General features: G+C 39.9%; 1 protein-coding gene and 1 pseudogene across 11 annotated transcripts in view; one reads left to right on the forward strand and one right to left on the reverse strand.

The window, feature by feature from the left end:
• The window catches only part of Rapgef6 (Rap guanine nucleotide exchange factor 6), a 174236-nt gene that overhangs the window by 155924 nt on the left and 2875 nt on the right, over positions 1–15437 (reverse strand). The window lies entirely within an intron of this gene.
• LOC113456307 lies at positions 13909–14278 on the forward strand (annotated as a pseudogene).

The following is a 15437-nucleotide window of genomic DNA, read 5'->3' on the forward strand; positions in this document are numbered from 1 at the left end:
CCCAGAGATCCGCCTGCCTCTGCCTCCCAAGTGCTGGGATTAAAGGCGTGTGCCACCACCGCCCGGCCATTAGTAGCTATTTTGAACATACATTTCTCATTAACAGTTGGGACTTGCCCTTCTTTTTTAGCATACAATGTTGTGCTACAAAACATGCTGCTTTCTATTCAGAAATCTATTCAGCCATCTCTCAGTTCTACTAGGCTTGTATAGATATTCAGAACATTAACCAATACTTGAAAAACTCAGTCAGAAATAGCCAGTTGGGAGATCATATGGAAACCTACTAATGGAGAAGTTTCTTAAAATATATACATCTACAAAAGGAAACTAAAGGGAGTCACCAAACAATGGTGAAGCCATTGTCCCAACTAGACATCTTTTTTTGAACTCACTGAGATCCTTCTGCCTCTGCTTCCCAAGTGCTGGGTGGTGTGCCACCACCGCCTGGCTCCAACTAGACATCTTTTACCACCAAATGAAACTTGCAGTGCCAGGAATGGGTTACATCTAATTGCATGAGTTGTTGGCTAAAGGGGCCCCATGAAACCCCTAAACAACTCATGTGATTGCCAGGGATATTGGTTCCATTCCACAAACTAATGGTCAGGTTGCTGAAGATAATATTTATATATCTCATTGAACATGGAGAAGTTGTGCTGGTGCCTCACTAGAGCCTTAACCCCTGCTGACTAGGATTCATGATACTGGAAGGTACTCTACACGCTACCAGAGGAGAAAGCTAAACATCAAGCCAGCTACTACCCCTGAATCTACAATAGTGACCTGAATGCATGATATGCTGGTGAAATAGTGGCACAAATGCTGTGGGAGTAACCAACCATTATTTGACTGGATTTAAGACCTGCTCTACGAGATGGAACCTATGCCTGACACTGTTCAGATGACTAAGAACCTGACACTAGGGAACATGGGCCTAGAGAAAAACCAAATACTATTATTCTGCTACAATAACAAAGCAATAAAATGACTCCTAATAACATTTTTGCTATACTCATAGATCAGTGTCTCACTCAATCATTACCAGAGACACTTTCTTTTGCAGTAGATGAGAACTATTATGAAGGCTCACACTAGCCAATGTGAAGAAAGAGATTATGAAACACTAAGTTTTTTTTGTTTTGTTTTTTTTTTTGTTTTTTCGAGACAGGGTTTCTCTGTGGCTTTGGAGCCTGTCCTGGAACTAGCTCTGTAGACCAGGCTGGTCTCGAACTCACAGAGATCCGCCTGCCTCTGCCTCCCGAGTGCTGGGATTAAAGGCGTGCGCCACCATCGCCCGGCTGAAACACTAAATTCTTAATAAGATATCTTCATCAAACCTATCCTCTCAGGGCTCTAAGAACTAAATGGAAGAGGGGGCAGAAAGATTATATCAGAGCCCACAGGGATGGATCACACCACAGAAACAGTGTCTTCTAGATACAACAGAACTGACACACATAAGAACTCAGAGACTATGGTAGTATGCACAAGGCCTCCACACAGGTTCAAGTCAGATGGGGGTCCCAGTGTTGAGAGTGGGAAGTGGACATGAGTTCCCATCCCTAATAAGAAGCTATATCCATTTGGATAGCCACTTGCAAAGGAAAAATTAGTCTTATTGGGTAGATAAACCACATGTAAGGAAAGAACCCATACCCAACAGTAGATGGCTAATACAAAATGAACTCAATGATATATTTGTAGATTTCTTTGGTTTCATATTGCTTTGTTTGGGAAGTTTAAAAAAAATCTTGCTTGTATATTATAGTTTCTGGTTTTGTTATTGTATGTATGTTTTGTGTGTCCTCCCTTTAAAAAATCCTGGCTTATTTATTTACTTGCTTTTTTTTATTTCATTAAAGAGAAAGAAGGCATGGGTGTTGGATTGGTGGGGAGGTAAGGAGGATCTGGGAGAAGGGAAGGAAAAATTGTGATCAGAATATATTGTCTGGGAAAAAATTATTTTCTATTAAATATCTGGCCTAAAGATAATTTGTATAAATTCTACAATTAGTTAATTTCTTGTAAATATTTGTTTTTTATGTGCACATGATATATCTGTGTCTAGTGTGAGGTCACACGTGTGGCTAGAGGATATCGAGTGTCAGCTCTTACCTTTCACCTTGGAAAACTGGTGAATTTCGGCAAATAATCATCCCAAATTTTCATTAGCCTAGATATTTACTCAGTCTCTCTTTTACTTAGAAAACAAGTACATGCCAGAAAATTTAACCAGGATAATCTCTCAGGACAAATCCTAATGTCAGAACAGACTTTGCACACTCCAAAGCTCTTGTTCCATGAAATACTATGACAAAGAATTTTCTCCGAATCACTTGGAAGGTAGGTTAACAATGTCTTTAACACAAAGTTGCCTAACAATGCTTTTCAAACTCAGAAACTGAAAGAAAAAGGACCCAATAATATATTTAATCGAAAAAAAGAAAGACTGCCCCCATAACAAAAATCATTAAACACTGAAGAGGATACATAGAAATGCAAAGACATCCTGTGTTCAGAGACTGGAAAATCAATATTATTAAAATGTTCAGACTACCCAAACCAATTTACAGATTCAATACTACCTCTATTAAAACAACAGTGGCAGTCTTCATAACGTTAAAAAGCAAATCCTCAAGTCATATGGAATTACAAAACATAAAGAGTCAAAGAACAAAGCATGAAGTATACTATGACTTCAAAAACACTACACAAAGGTAAAATTAAAAGATGAGGCAGAGCAAGACTACGTTTAGTACCTCCCATAATCATCTGATTAAGTACTTACAAACCAGTTTTCAGAAGAATACAGAAAAGTTTGGTTAGACATCACAGAGCCTGTACTTTACATCCTTTTGCTTTGAGACAAACATCTAATTATAGCTGAGGCTATCCTCTCAAAATTCTCCTGACCTCAGCCTCCCGGATACTGGAACTACAGATAGTATCTGCTTTAAGAGCAACAAAATAAAAAGAAATGTTGAAGGCAGGAAGCAAAGAGTTATTTGTATTACCCTTCCACAGCAAGGAGAGTGATGCCTCCTGCTTAGAGCACAGAGATGAAATTAAGCCTACGTCATATCCTTGATACTTGGTACAAGGCCTGCTGTGATGAAACCCAGTGTTGAACAAAGTCACATGACCTCTGCCAGCAGGCCAATATCCATTACAACTACGCTTAGGCTAGGAGGCTGACTACCTCCTTTAAACTCAGGCAGTATAGGGTGGAAGAGATCCCACTTGCTAGGGAGCAGAATAGGAAAGCTAGCCAAGGGTTTTGTCCTAGCATTCTAACCTGGCCCAAGGTGAGACCAAGCACCTGTAGAAACTGAATGTCCTATATGCAGGCTAAAGTTCACATATGGAGCCTTGAATCTGGCTCCAACAACAGGGAGATATTTGTGCATGGGTAGAACAAACTTCAGTTTCAGCCTTGAAATGGATCCTGGGCACACCTGATCTGCTAAAAGTAGCATAGTTCCCTGCAGCTGTGAGACTCAGGTATGAACCAGCTTTGGTGGCCAAGGCAGTCTCTTCACCATTCACTCTCCAGCTTCAGGAAACATATTGCCAAGTCAGTATTAACTGATAAGGCTCTAAACTGGCGAAGTGCACAGACAGGTCTACAAGTATGTACTGACATACATGTCAATCATTACCACCAACTATGAACCTCAGTGCACCACCCAAAATTGTTAATCCTCTACACGTAAGAGTTAAACCCAGGCAAGGCTCAGATTAGAACCAGTCAGATGGCACAGGACCATCAACACTATCTTAACACAGTGTGGTATAAGGCTCTATTCATGAGGATAGGGTAGTAAGCACAAGACTATGTGTTGGAACTTAGTGCTAGGCTGTTCATGTTTTCTTTTTCCCAAACAGGATTTATCTATGTAGCCTTGGCTGTCCTGGCTTACTCTGTAGACTAGGCTGGCCCCAAACTTACAGAGATTTGCCTGGCTCTGCTTACTGGGTGCATGGATTAAAGATGTACACCATCACCACTTGGTGGCTAGTCAGATCTTAATGGTCTGCCTGTGAATGGAGCTTCTCAACAGTGCCAGTACCGGGAGAAGACGCATAAAGTTCAGAGGGTTTCTATTACTATAATATCGCCTATGACTAGCTGCAGTTATCTTGGGCCAGGAGCCCACTTCAGCAACAGGCAGTTTGAATCCTTGGTCATAGGTCATGTGCAGGTCTTAGTAGTCTATAGATTCAAAGTACTACACAGTTTACAAATAATGGTGACAACTTGTATGGCATAAGAGCCCAAGGATCAGAGATCTATCTAGAGTGATTCTTCCCCAAACAAGGTTGGATCCTGCACTGCCATACAACAGACACCAGAAAGAAACTTGAGGCAGCAATGGCCTATGGGACCCCAGGCAGAAGCTTGCAGTTACAGACTACACTTTCCCTTGGCTCCTCCCAAATGACACATACTCAGTATACCTGAGATAAACCCAGGCTTATACTGTTCTCAAGAACCAAAGTGGTGACAATATGGTGTTAGGAGTTTCCCACCAAATGTGGACCTACACTCTATCAAGTGCTAGCAAAATGAAAGTGACAACAGGTTCATAGAAAGTCAGGCTCAAACTATGCTGTATTAGGATGATTAGGATACCTCAACACCCAAAGAATGGCACATGACACAAATTATGAATTTATTTCCAGAAAACAGGATTTTACTTCAAAGTGTCAGAGATCTCAGAGAACACGAAATACCAGTTTTAAGGAACTCAATGAAACTGAAGAAAATGAAACAAACATGTTTCCATACTTTAACAGAAACTTAAAAGAGGTAGAAGTAAACTCTTACAAAAATCAAACAGAATCCTTGAACTGAAAAATACACTCAAAAGATTTAAAACAGAAGGCATTAACAGCATGATAGATGAAACAGGAAAAAAAATAGTAACCTTGTAACCAGCTACTGGAAAATATATGATGGAGGGCTGGCTAGAGAGATGGCTCAGCAATTAAAAGTGCTTGCTGCTCTTACAGATGTTTGGTTTCCAGCACCCACATCATGTGGCTCATAACTGCCTATTAACTCAAGTCCTAGGGAACCTGACACACTATTCTAGCCTCCTTGGGCACACGCACAAACGTGCTTGCTTGCTGCCTAGTGAGACTACATAGACAAATTCAGATGTCCTAATACTGCTAAGAGTGGTACATAAACTACATATATCTTTAGCATGGTCTTACCCTTGTCTAGATTACAACAAGTGTTCTTGTTCTTTTGTTTTGTTCTTATCTTTTAAAAAAGATTTATTTAGTTTATGTACATGAGTGCTCTAGCTGCAAGTATACCTTTATGCTAGCAGAGAGCATCAGATCCCACTACAGGTGATTGTGAGGCAGCATGTGGTTGCTGGGAATTTAACTCAGGATTTCTGGAAGAGCAGCCAGAGTTCTTAATAGCTGAACCATCATCTCTTCAGTACCCTTTTGTTCTTATTTTTATGATCATGTTAAGTTCTTATAATTTAAAATTAATTAAAACCATAAAATACTGTGTCATAGAAACCATAAGGCAAAAATCTAAAATAGACAAACCAAAAATAATAAGCAAAGAATCAAACCACAATACTAGAGCCAAACAATACTACAGTAAAGTACTAAAAAAAGATTATAAGAGCTAGGCAGTGGTGGTGCACACCTTTAATCCCAGCACTCAGGAGGCAGAGGCAGGTGGCATGGTCTATAGAGTAAGTTCTAGGACAGGCTCCAAAGCTACACAGGGAAACCCTGTCTCAAAAAAGCAAACCAACAACAACAACAAAAGGAACAGCAAAACTAGAAAACACATTACAAAATGGCTATGATAAGGCCATACCTTTCCATAATTACTTTGAATCAAAGTAGGTTAAATTCTCCAGTTAAACAGTCTGGGGATATAGTGGTTACCTAGCATGTACTAGGCCCCAGGTTCAATCCTTAGTATTAAAAGTAAACAAATACCCTCACCCCAAATACATACAGAATGATTAAATAGAAAAACTATCTACAGGCTTATCATAAATCCAGGTCACCTCTGAGGACACATACAGATACAAAGTAAAGAGATGGAATAAATATTTCACTCAAACGGAATCCAAAAGAAACTACAAAACCAACTAAGTCAAGAGTAAAAAGAGACAAGGAAGGCCACTGTATGATAAGGGCATTAATGCAGCAGATAAAATAACATTCCTAAATGTATACGCAGTTAATGTCAGAGCACCCAAATATGTAAAATATTAATGAGCACACATGTGTATGGCACATGAACATTCATGTACGCAAACACACAATAACAATAGAAATAATCCTGAATTTCCAAGAGGTGTTTGACCAGATGGAGTGAGTTAAAAAGGAAAGAATTTTATTCCAAACATAAAAAAAACAGGAAAATGTTTTAGAAATCCATAAAGGAAGAAAATGGATATTTGAAAAAAGCTAAGAAAACAACATGATCAATTAAAAAGAGTAGGCAAGCACAGCACCTGTGCCACAGCTCCCAGACAGGGAATGGGAGAAGCGGCTGCAAATGATAGGCTAAGCAAGAGGCATCTATTTTCAGGAGAAGTCCAAAGACCTGATAAGCTTCAAATCCCGTTGTCAGTTTTGATGAGCAACAAATTCCTTTGGTGGGAAAGTCAATATAAACTGAAATCCCACTTCATTACTTTAAATGCTACTCCAAAAATAGGGCCAGGAGCCACCTTGAGATGGAACCTATTATTGAGCTGAGAAGAGGGAACCACAGTCTTGAGCTGCAATTGGGTCACAGGGTGAAGGCAGGCCCAGGAAAACAGCTGTAAAGAATGGAAACAGACAGAGGCTAAGAAGTTGAAAGGTGCAGGGAGTTGGGAGACTCACCCAGGCAGGGAAGTACATAAAGAATGAGTCTCTCTTTCTCAATGGCTCATCAACTGAAATAATTCTGAGTTCAATAGCTCATCGACCTCTGAGCCACCTATCTGCCAACACTTCCAAGGAGCTTGAGAACGCTGAAGGTCCACTGGTATACTAAACAGCTACCGAGACATCCACCTGGCAGACTGAATGATAATCAGGAGATTTTATGAAGACATGCCCTTTATCTATTTAATTCTCAGTGCTGTGACAGCTTCACACACTCCTGTTTTACTTGAGAGAAATACTCCCCAAGAATCTCAACCAGGTTTGAACTCTAGAGTATCAAGAAGAAAGAGCCTGCCACAAAATATAATGCTACTGTGGCCAGCAGAGACAGCTGGAGCTCAAACGAGGAAAATTATCTGTATTCAGAGATTGATTTTGTTTCCTGGCCACCCAGACTCGAATGATCACACAAAAAACTACATTAATTACAACACTGTTTAGCCGATGGGCTTAGTAGTATTCCTAGCTAGCTCTTACATCTTAACTCATTTCTATTCATCTATGTATCACCAGAAGTCTGTGGCCTACTGGTAAGGTGTTGGCACCCTTCTCCTTTGGCAGCTACATGGCATCTGCCTGACTCCACCTTCTTTCTCCCTGCATTCACTGCCATAGGCCAAAGCAGCTTCTTTATTAACCAATAGTAATAAAGCATATTCATAGCATACAGAGGGAAATCCCACATTAATTATCACTTAAAACAGCACACCAGACCTCACACATTCGCCCAAGGGACTCACCAACAGCATAAGCTATAGGAGTCTTTCTTATAAACAGTAATCCACAGTTTAACTGACTCTCTCCAGTCCTCATGCATAGAAATCAATTGAACATTATTCTTTCCCTTCTCTTACACCATTCTGCCATGTATCCTTTGTTCCCACCCCACTGTAATAGCATCTTAATCTAATTTAGATGTTCTTATGTTTTTAGTCCACTTCTTGTATTTTTTGAGTTTTTTCATTATTGGGAAGTCTTTTTATTTTTCATTTAAATTTTTCTCCAATTTCTTACTATTTTCTCTTTCCTTCCATTTTCTTTATTCTTTTTCCTTTCTCCATTTAATTTTCTATTTCTCCCTTTCCCTGCCTTCCTCCTTTATTTATTTCATCCACCTTACTTTATCACACTAACCTTAGATACTTTTTAACAGCACATTATATGCAGTTTTGTCATTTTCCTGTCTTGTGATAATTAACTGGTTATGTCAGTGGGCTTCAGTCAATTGTAACGTATATTTCCTGTGTATAGTTTGATGCACAGTTTGCTGCTAACAGCTGATTATTTTCTTCTCTCTGAATAGTAATGGAGATTGAGCGATCATGAATGACCAATGAATAAGTCAGGGAGAAAATGCAAAAATACCTAGATTCAAATGAAAATGAAAGCACAACTTATCAGAACCTCTGAGATAGAGCTAATGTAACAGGCCCCCAGATCTTAACACAACTAATGCTATGTTAGAGGCAACATTCTGACCTTAAAAACCAGCATGCAGGCCCCAATACCTGCCAAAACAGGAACAAAAACCTAATCAAAGACCTAGTGAAGAGTTCTAGAAAAATCCCTAAATGTACTAACCTTGCTTTTTTTTTTTCTGTAGTTCTGCTTCCTGCTAACTGAAGTGTCATAACAAGGATGTAGTTTTTATGCATAAAAGACAAAGGCTTGGGGCTGCATGATTTGGGCAAGTATCCCATGCAGCTGCAGGCTGGCAATAAGGACTTTCTTTTAGGCTTTAAGAGTTTCTATGTGATTGTCTCTAGTGGGCTTACCTCAGAAGACTAAGGCAGTATGAGAAAGTGTAGAGTTATTGTCTTAGCCATTGTTCTATTGGTATGATGAGACTCCATTATGAAGGCAACTCTTTTATAAAGGAAAACATTTCATTGGGGCTGGCTTAGAGTTTCAGGTTTCTTTACTCCATTATCAGCATGGTAGGAAGCATAGCAGACATGCACACAGACATGGTGCTGGACAAAAATAGAAGGTTCTACATCTGGCTCCACAGGCAGCAAGAAGAGAAAGAGCCACTGGGTGTGGCTTGTGTTTTTGAAACCTCATAGTCCATCCCCAGCAACACACTCTTCCAACAAGGCCACACTTCCTAAGAGTGCCACCACTCCTAGTGATCAAGCATTCAAATGTATGAACTCATTGGGCCATTCTTATTCAAATCTACAAAATTAAACTTGTGGCTACAAATTGTGATGGTCAATCTTGATTGTCAACTTGGCAGGATTTATGTGGGATGTCCTTCTGTATATGTGTTGCTTTTATAGGCTGACGAATAAAGCTGTTTTGGCCAATGGCTTAGCAGAGTAAAGCCAGGTGGGAAATCCAATCAGAGAGAGAGAGAGAGAGAGAGAGAGAGAGAGAATAGATGGAGTCAAGGAGACGCCATGTAGCTGCTTACAATGCACTTCCTGTTTAAATAGGTAACATTATATCCCTCTGGGGTCTTTGATGGAGTTGAAGATTGGATAGTTGTAGTTTTCCTTAGTTATGATAAAAGATAAATTAGATATGAAACTTTAAACTCACAAAGACAAAATAGATGATAGAATGTTTTTTAAATTTTGCTAAATAAAGTAACTAAATATTGTAAATATAATTCTTTCTTGATAACTGTTCTGTATATGCAATTTTACTATGTTAAAGTTAAAACCTTTCTTTTTAATTAGACCAAAAAGGGGAAGGTGATGTGGGATATCCTTCTGTATATGTATTGCTTTTATTGGTTGATGAATAAAGCTGTTTGGCCAATGGCTTAGCAGAGTAAAGTCAGGTGGGAAATCTGAACAGCAATATATAGAGTAGGTGAAGTCAAGAAGATGCCATGTAGCTGCAAAGGAGAAAGACACCAGAACATTACTGGTAAGCCACAGCCTCATGGTGATACATAGATTAATAGAAATGTGCTAATTTAAGATGTAAGAGCTAGCTAGAAATACGTGGGAGCCATTGGCCAAACAGTTTATAATTGTTAAGTCTGTGTGTTTCTTTGGAACTGAATGGCTGTGGGATCGGACCAGGCAGAACACTGGGCACTGTGACCAGGTGCTAAATCTCCTGCTGCCATGCCTTTATGCCATGCACTCGTCCAAAAGTTCTAGTGGCAGAAGTGGGAAAGATTAGTGATAGCGTTAATGGTAGCTTCCACTGCCATGCCAGAAGTAACAATTCTCTTATGTACAGCCACATCCCACTTTCACCAGGCTTATCTAATGATAAACAGTTTTAAAGAGCTCACATGGTCTCCATCCCTTCCAAAGACTCTTATTATTTCATGAAGCTTGTCATGCTGACTGCTCTTCCTTCTGGGAGAATTTGAGTAAGTTACTAAATATCTCAGAAACAAAATCACATAGCCCAAACTCCCAGTGGGCCACAGCTTTTATTTTTCTTTTTTATGTGTATGGGTGTTTTGACTGCATTTATGTTTGTGCACCTGTGTGCCTGAAGAGATCACTAGAGGCCATGAATCCTCTGGAAAAAGAGCTACAGATGGTTGTGAATCACCATGTGGGTGCGGGACGTGAACCCATGTTCTATGAAGAGCAACAAGTACTCTTATCTGATCTCTCTAGCCTCAGTTTTTCCTTAATAAAGATTTCATTTAGATCTGACATTTCTTTTTATTTAGTTGAATTTACAAATAAAGGTCAAAGGGCCTAGAAGCATAAATAAGTTTTTTCTTTCCAAGGAATCCTATGAATGTACATTGGCTGAGAATACACAGCAGAATATTTGTTTTGCCAACCTCAGGGTGTGTGCAAAGTGACTCACTCAAAAATGACAAGTACAATGGTACTTTTTGCCAGATCAGGAAAAAACATCTATTCTATAGGTTTATAGTCAAAGACTTATATTCTAAATCTGAAGCAGGTTAAGAAATAATTACTAAAAAGCTAAATTTTGCATGTTTTAATTTTTTTGTAACAAAAGCAAGCTAGATCTTAAAGTGTTTCTTTTCTTTTTTTTCCTTTGAGGTAAAACTGTATTAGCACTGAATGAGTGTGAAATTCTGTCTGACAAAAATTTCCACTTTTGAGTTAGGATCTCATATTGCAGCCCAAGGCAGGGTTTGAACTCATAGCAATTCTTCTACGTCAGCTTCCTAATGTCCAACAAACTCTTTGGCAAAAAATATAGAAAGTTAAACCTGCCACTTATCTATAATACTCTGTGATGTTTCTTGAAAACTGTTTTGGAGCCACAAAGAAAAGGGATTTCTATTCTAAATTATAACTAAGTTTTCTCTATTGTCTTTCAACAAGAGCCAGATATTTTACAAGATATTTTAGTTTGTTTATGATGGGTGTATGCTAGTCATCTTTAAAAAAATATTTTATTGGGAGCTGGAGAGATGGCTCAGAGGTTAAGAGCATTGCCTGCTCTTCCAAAGGTGCTGAGTTCAATTCCCAGCAACCACATGGTGGCTCACAACCATCTGTAATGAGATCTGGTTCTCTTTTCTGGTCTACGGGCATACACACAGACAGAATACTGTATACATAATAAATAAATATTTAAAAAAATTTTATTTATCTGAATGCCATGCGTGTTAAGGTACCCTGATGGAGGAAGGTCATTGGTTAATTAAATAAAGAAGCTGCTTGCCGGGCGGTGGTGGCGCACGCCTTTAATCCCAGCACTCAGGAGGCAGAGGCAGGTGGATCTCTGTGAGTTCGAGACCAGCCTGGTCTACAAGAGCTAGTTCCAGGACAGGCTCCAAAACCACAGAGAAACCCTGTCTCTAAAAACCAATAAATAAATAAATAAATAAATAAATAAATAAATAAATAAATAAATAAATAAATAAATAAAATAAAGAAGCTGCTTGCCCTGATAGGTTAAAGCATAGGTGGGAGGAGTGGACGGAACGGAATGCTGGGCGGAAGAGGAAGTGAGGTCAGACTCGACAGCTCTCCTCTCGGGGGCAGATGCCTCAGAGAGACACGATGCTCCACTCTTGCGGGCAGAGGCAAGAGCTCTGCTCTCTGAGGCACACGCGATGAAGCTCCGACCCAGGATGGACGGAGGCTAGAATCTCCCTGGTAAGCCACCTTGTGGGCTACAGCAGATTATTAAAGATGGGCTAGTCCAGGCGCGAGAGTTAGCCTAAAAGAGGCTAGATAGAAATGGGCCAAGCAGTGCTTAAAAGAATACAGTGTCTGTGTAATTATTTCGGGGCATAAGCTAGCCAGGCGGCCGGGGTGCGGCTGGGGTGCTGGGGACGCAGCCCCGCCGCTCCAATTACTACAGTACCCAAGGAAGTAATTAAGAGGGCACTGGATCTCCTAAAGAAGGAGTTACAGGTGATTGTGAGCTACTTAATAAATGTGCTGGGAAAATGACACAGATCCCTTGGAAGAACCCAGTCTTTATTCAACTTACATACCAGCAATTATAGCATAGTTTTAGAACATCATGCTTGAGGAAGATTAAAAGTATCAGAAACAAAGGAGTTGAAAGGAAAAAAAAAAGGTTTCTACAGATGAGCACTAGTGATGAGATTTCAATGCAAAAATTTTAATTTATCAAAGGATGACAAATTTCTTGCCAGAAAAAAGTAACAAACCAATATGTGATTACCATTTATTGCTATTTGTAGGCAAGGTGATAAATATTTTACATTATCTCATTTCATTTAGCCCATATAAAAATGCCCCAAAGTATTTTTTTTTTTTTTGGTTTTTTCGAGACAGGGTTTCTCCGTGGTTTTGGAGCCTGTCCTGGAACTCCCTTTGTAGACCAGGCTGGTCTCGAACTCACAGAGATCCGCCTGCCTCTGCCTCCTGAGTGCTGGGATTACAGGCGTGCGCTACCACCGCCTGGCCCCGAAGTATTTTTTTAAAGTTAGGCAACTTTCCTAAAACCACTCATATACTTAGGACTTTTCTTTTTGCACAGCCAACTTAATCACCACAGTAATCACCTGCAAAAGGGTCTCAAGAGATCAGACCTGTAAGTTTCATCAAGAAAGGAGGGGCTGGGAAGAGTCATTAGACCTTCACCTGAGATTTCAGCCATGCCGATCTATCCCCGTTGTATGTAATTCTTCTCTAGCTGCCCATGGTTTAGGGTATTTAGTTAAACCTTTCAAATATTGTTAAAAGATGTTATCATCTACAAGATTCACACTGAAAAATCACACAATTGAGTTAAAGAAAATAGTGGAGGGGATATTTTAAGTAGTTTTTATTTTGTCTTGGACTGTATCTCAGCCAGTGACAGTAAGCATGGGCCGTGGTTGGGCACACCTGCTGAGAATAAGAAGGGAGCAAGCTTAACTCAAGAAGGGTGAGAGATTTATGAGGAAGTCATCAACCACATTGTAATGAAACATTTTAGTGACGGCTGGCTTTTTTCCTTTCTTTTTTTTTTTTTTTTTTTTTTGGTGGGGGATTTCGCCTATGTGATAGACCTATACTTATAGGTAAGAATATTATTCTGTCCTGATGTTGGTATCCTACTGGACTGAGCAAACGCTTACTTCTCTCAGGAAAAGTTCACTCACACTCACACACAAACACACAAATATTAGATAACATTATTTGAAGTGGGATCATCTAAATAAAAATTCCTGGGGTTTTAAGAGGTGGTTTCATGACACTGCTAGCCTGTAAACCCAGCCCTTTGGAGGCTAAAGCAGGAGGATCAGCAGGATTGAGGTCAGTATGGAATATACAGAAAGGCTGAGGCCAGCCTGGACTACATAGTTAAATCCTGTCACCAAAAGAAACCTCTAAACTTTAAGGTTGATATTACACCACAAAATCCCACACTCCATGCAATGCAGAAATAGAAAATGTAATATGAACAGTATTCCAAATCTGTGTATGCACCTGAATTACTAAATGTGGTATATATAAGCACTAATGCTTTATGTGCTAGTTCAGAAGTTCTAATTTAAAAAGAAAAAGATTGCTCTCCTCTCTGGTCACAGGCGTTTTGGGAGCCACCGGTTACCATCCAGCCATGGCCAAATCCAAGAACCACACCACACACAACAAGTCCCAAAAATGGCACAGAAATGGCATCAAGAAACCCTGGCCACAAAGATATGAATCTCTCAAGGGGGTGGACCCCAAGTTCCTGAGGAACATGCGCTTTGCCAAGAAACACAACAAGAAAGGCCTGAAGAAGATGCAGGCAAATAATGCAAAGGCCATGAGTGCACGTGCAGAGGCCATCAAGGCCCTGGTGAAGCCCCAGGTGGTGAAACCCAAGGGGCCAAAGGGCCCCAGCTGCAGACGCTTTCATTGCTCACCCCAAGCTTGAAAAGCAGATTAGAAGCTACATGGCCAGGGGTCGTAGGCTCCAAAAAACAAAGCCCAAGGTTCAAACCAAGGCAGAGGCCTCAGCTGCAGCTCAGGCTCCCAAAGGTGCCCAGGCCCCTGTGAAGGCCCCATAAGGAAGGTCTCAGTCTGCCAATGTGAAGACAGATGGACTGGTGTGAATATCTATACAGTATTTGCAGATGTTCAGGACCTTATGCTGTTTTTACAAATAAACTTGAGGCAAGATCTGCTAAAAAAAAAAAATGTAAACGATTGGCACAGTATTTATTAATAAAAAGTAAGGTTGAGTATATTTCCCGAGTTGGGAAATTATATAGCCTAGGTTCATAAACAACGTCAATGTATTTACAGGTATACTGTACACATCACGTAAAGGAACATTGCATCATTAGTCCATTCTGCTCCTGTGCAAGCATCACAGAGCATACAATACAGAAACTAAGAAAGTTACTAGAAGACTCAGGGAACATCTTGGAATGCCTTAATGTCTCTTTCTTTCTTTCTTTCTTTCTTTCTTTTTTTTTTTTTTGAGTTGTCGTCTCAACTACATTGTCTGGGTTAAATTTAAACTTGTGTGCTCAAGTAATCCACCAGTCTCAGCTTCCCTGAATATCATAACTACAGGCATATGTACCTGTCTTTGACTGTGCTGGATATTAAATACACGTGCTAGTTAGATGTTCTACAACTGAACAACTCCCCAGCTTGAGGCCATCCTTCTTTAATAGCTTTTGTGGTTTTAGAACACTTTTACTTACCAAGACTAGTATTTAAATCCACATTTTCCCATAAGAAATCATTTAAAAGTGGAAATCACAGAATAAAGGAAAGACAGTGTGTTGTGAAACCTGGATCCATAAAGTAGGACAAATAGCTAGAGAAGTAAAAACTGTTAGAAAGAAATGTAAAAGTCACAGTTCATCACTCAAGAGTCTAGTTCACTAAGACTTACTAGAAAGTTATAAAAACACCGATTCTAAATTTGGCATGATGGAACATTCTTGTAATCCTAGAACTTCAGAAGCTGAAGCAAGAAGATAATGATTTTAAGGGACAGCCTAGGCTACATTGTGAACCAGGAACCAATGTCAATCTTCCTCTTCAGAATCCCAAGTGCTGCTCGGACGGCAGAGGCAGGCGGATCTCTGTGAGTTTGAGACCAGCCTGGTCTACAGAGCTAGTTCCAGGACAGGCTCCAAAGCCACA

The sequence above is a fragment of the Microtus ochrogaster genome, chromosome 7, assembly GCF_000317375.1.
Source record: "Microtus ochrogaster isolate Prairie Vole_2 chromosome 7, MicOch1.0, whole genome shotgun sequence".
In the NCBI taxonomy this organism is placed as follows: domain Eukaryota; kingdom Metazoa; phylum Chordata; class Mammalia; order Rodentia; family Cricetidae; genus Microtus; species Microtus ochrogaster.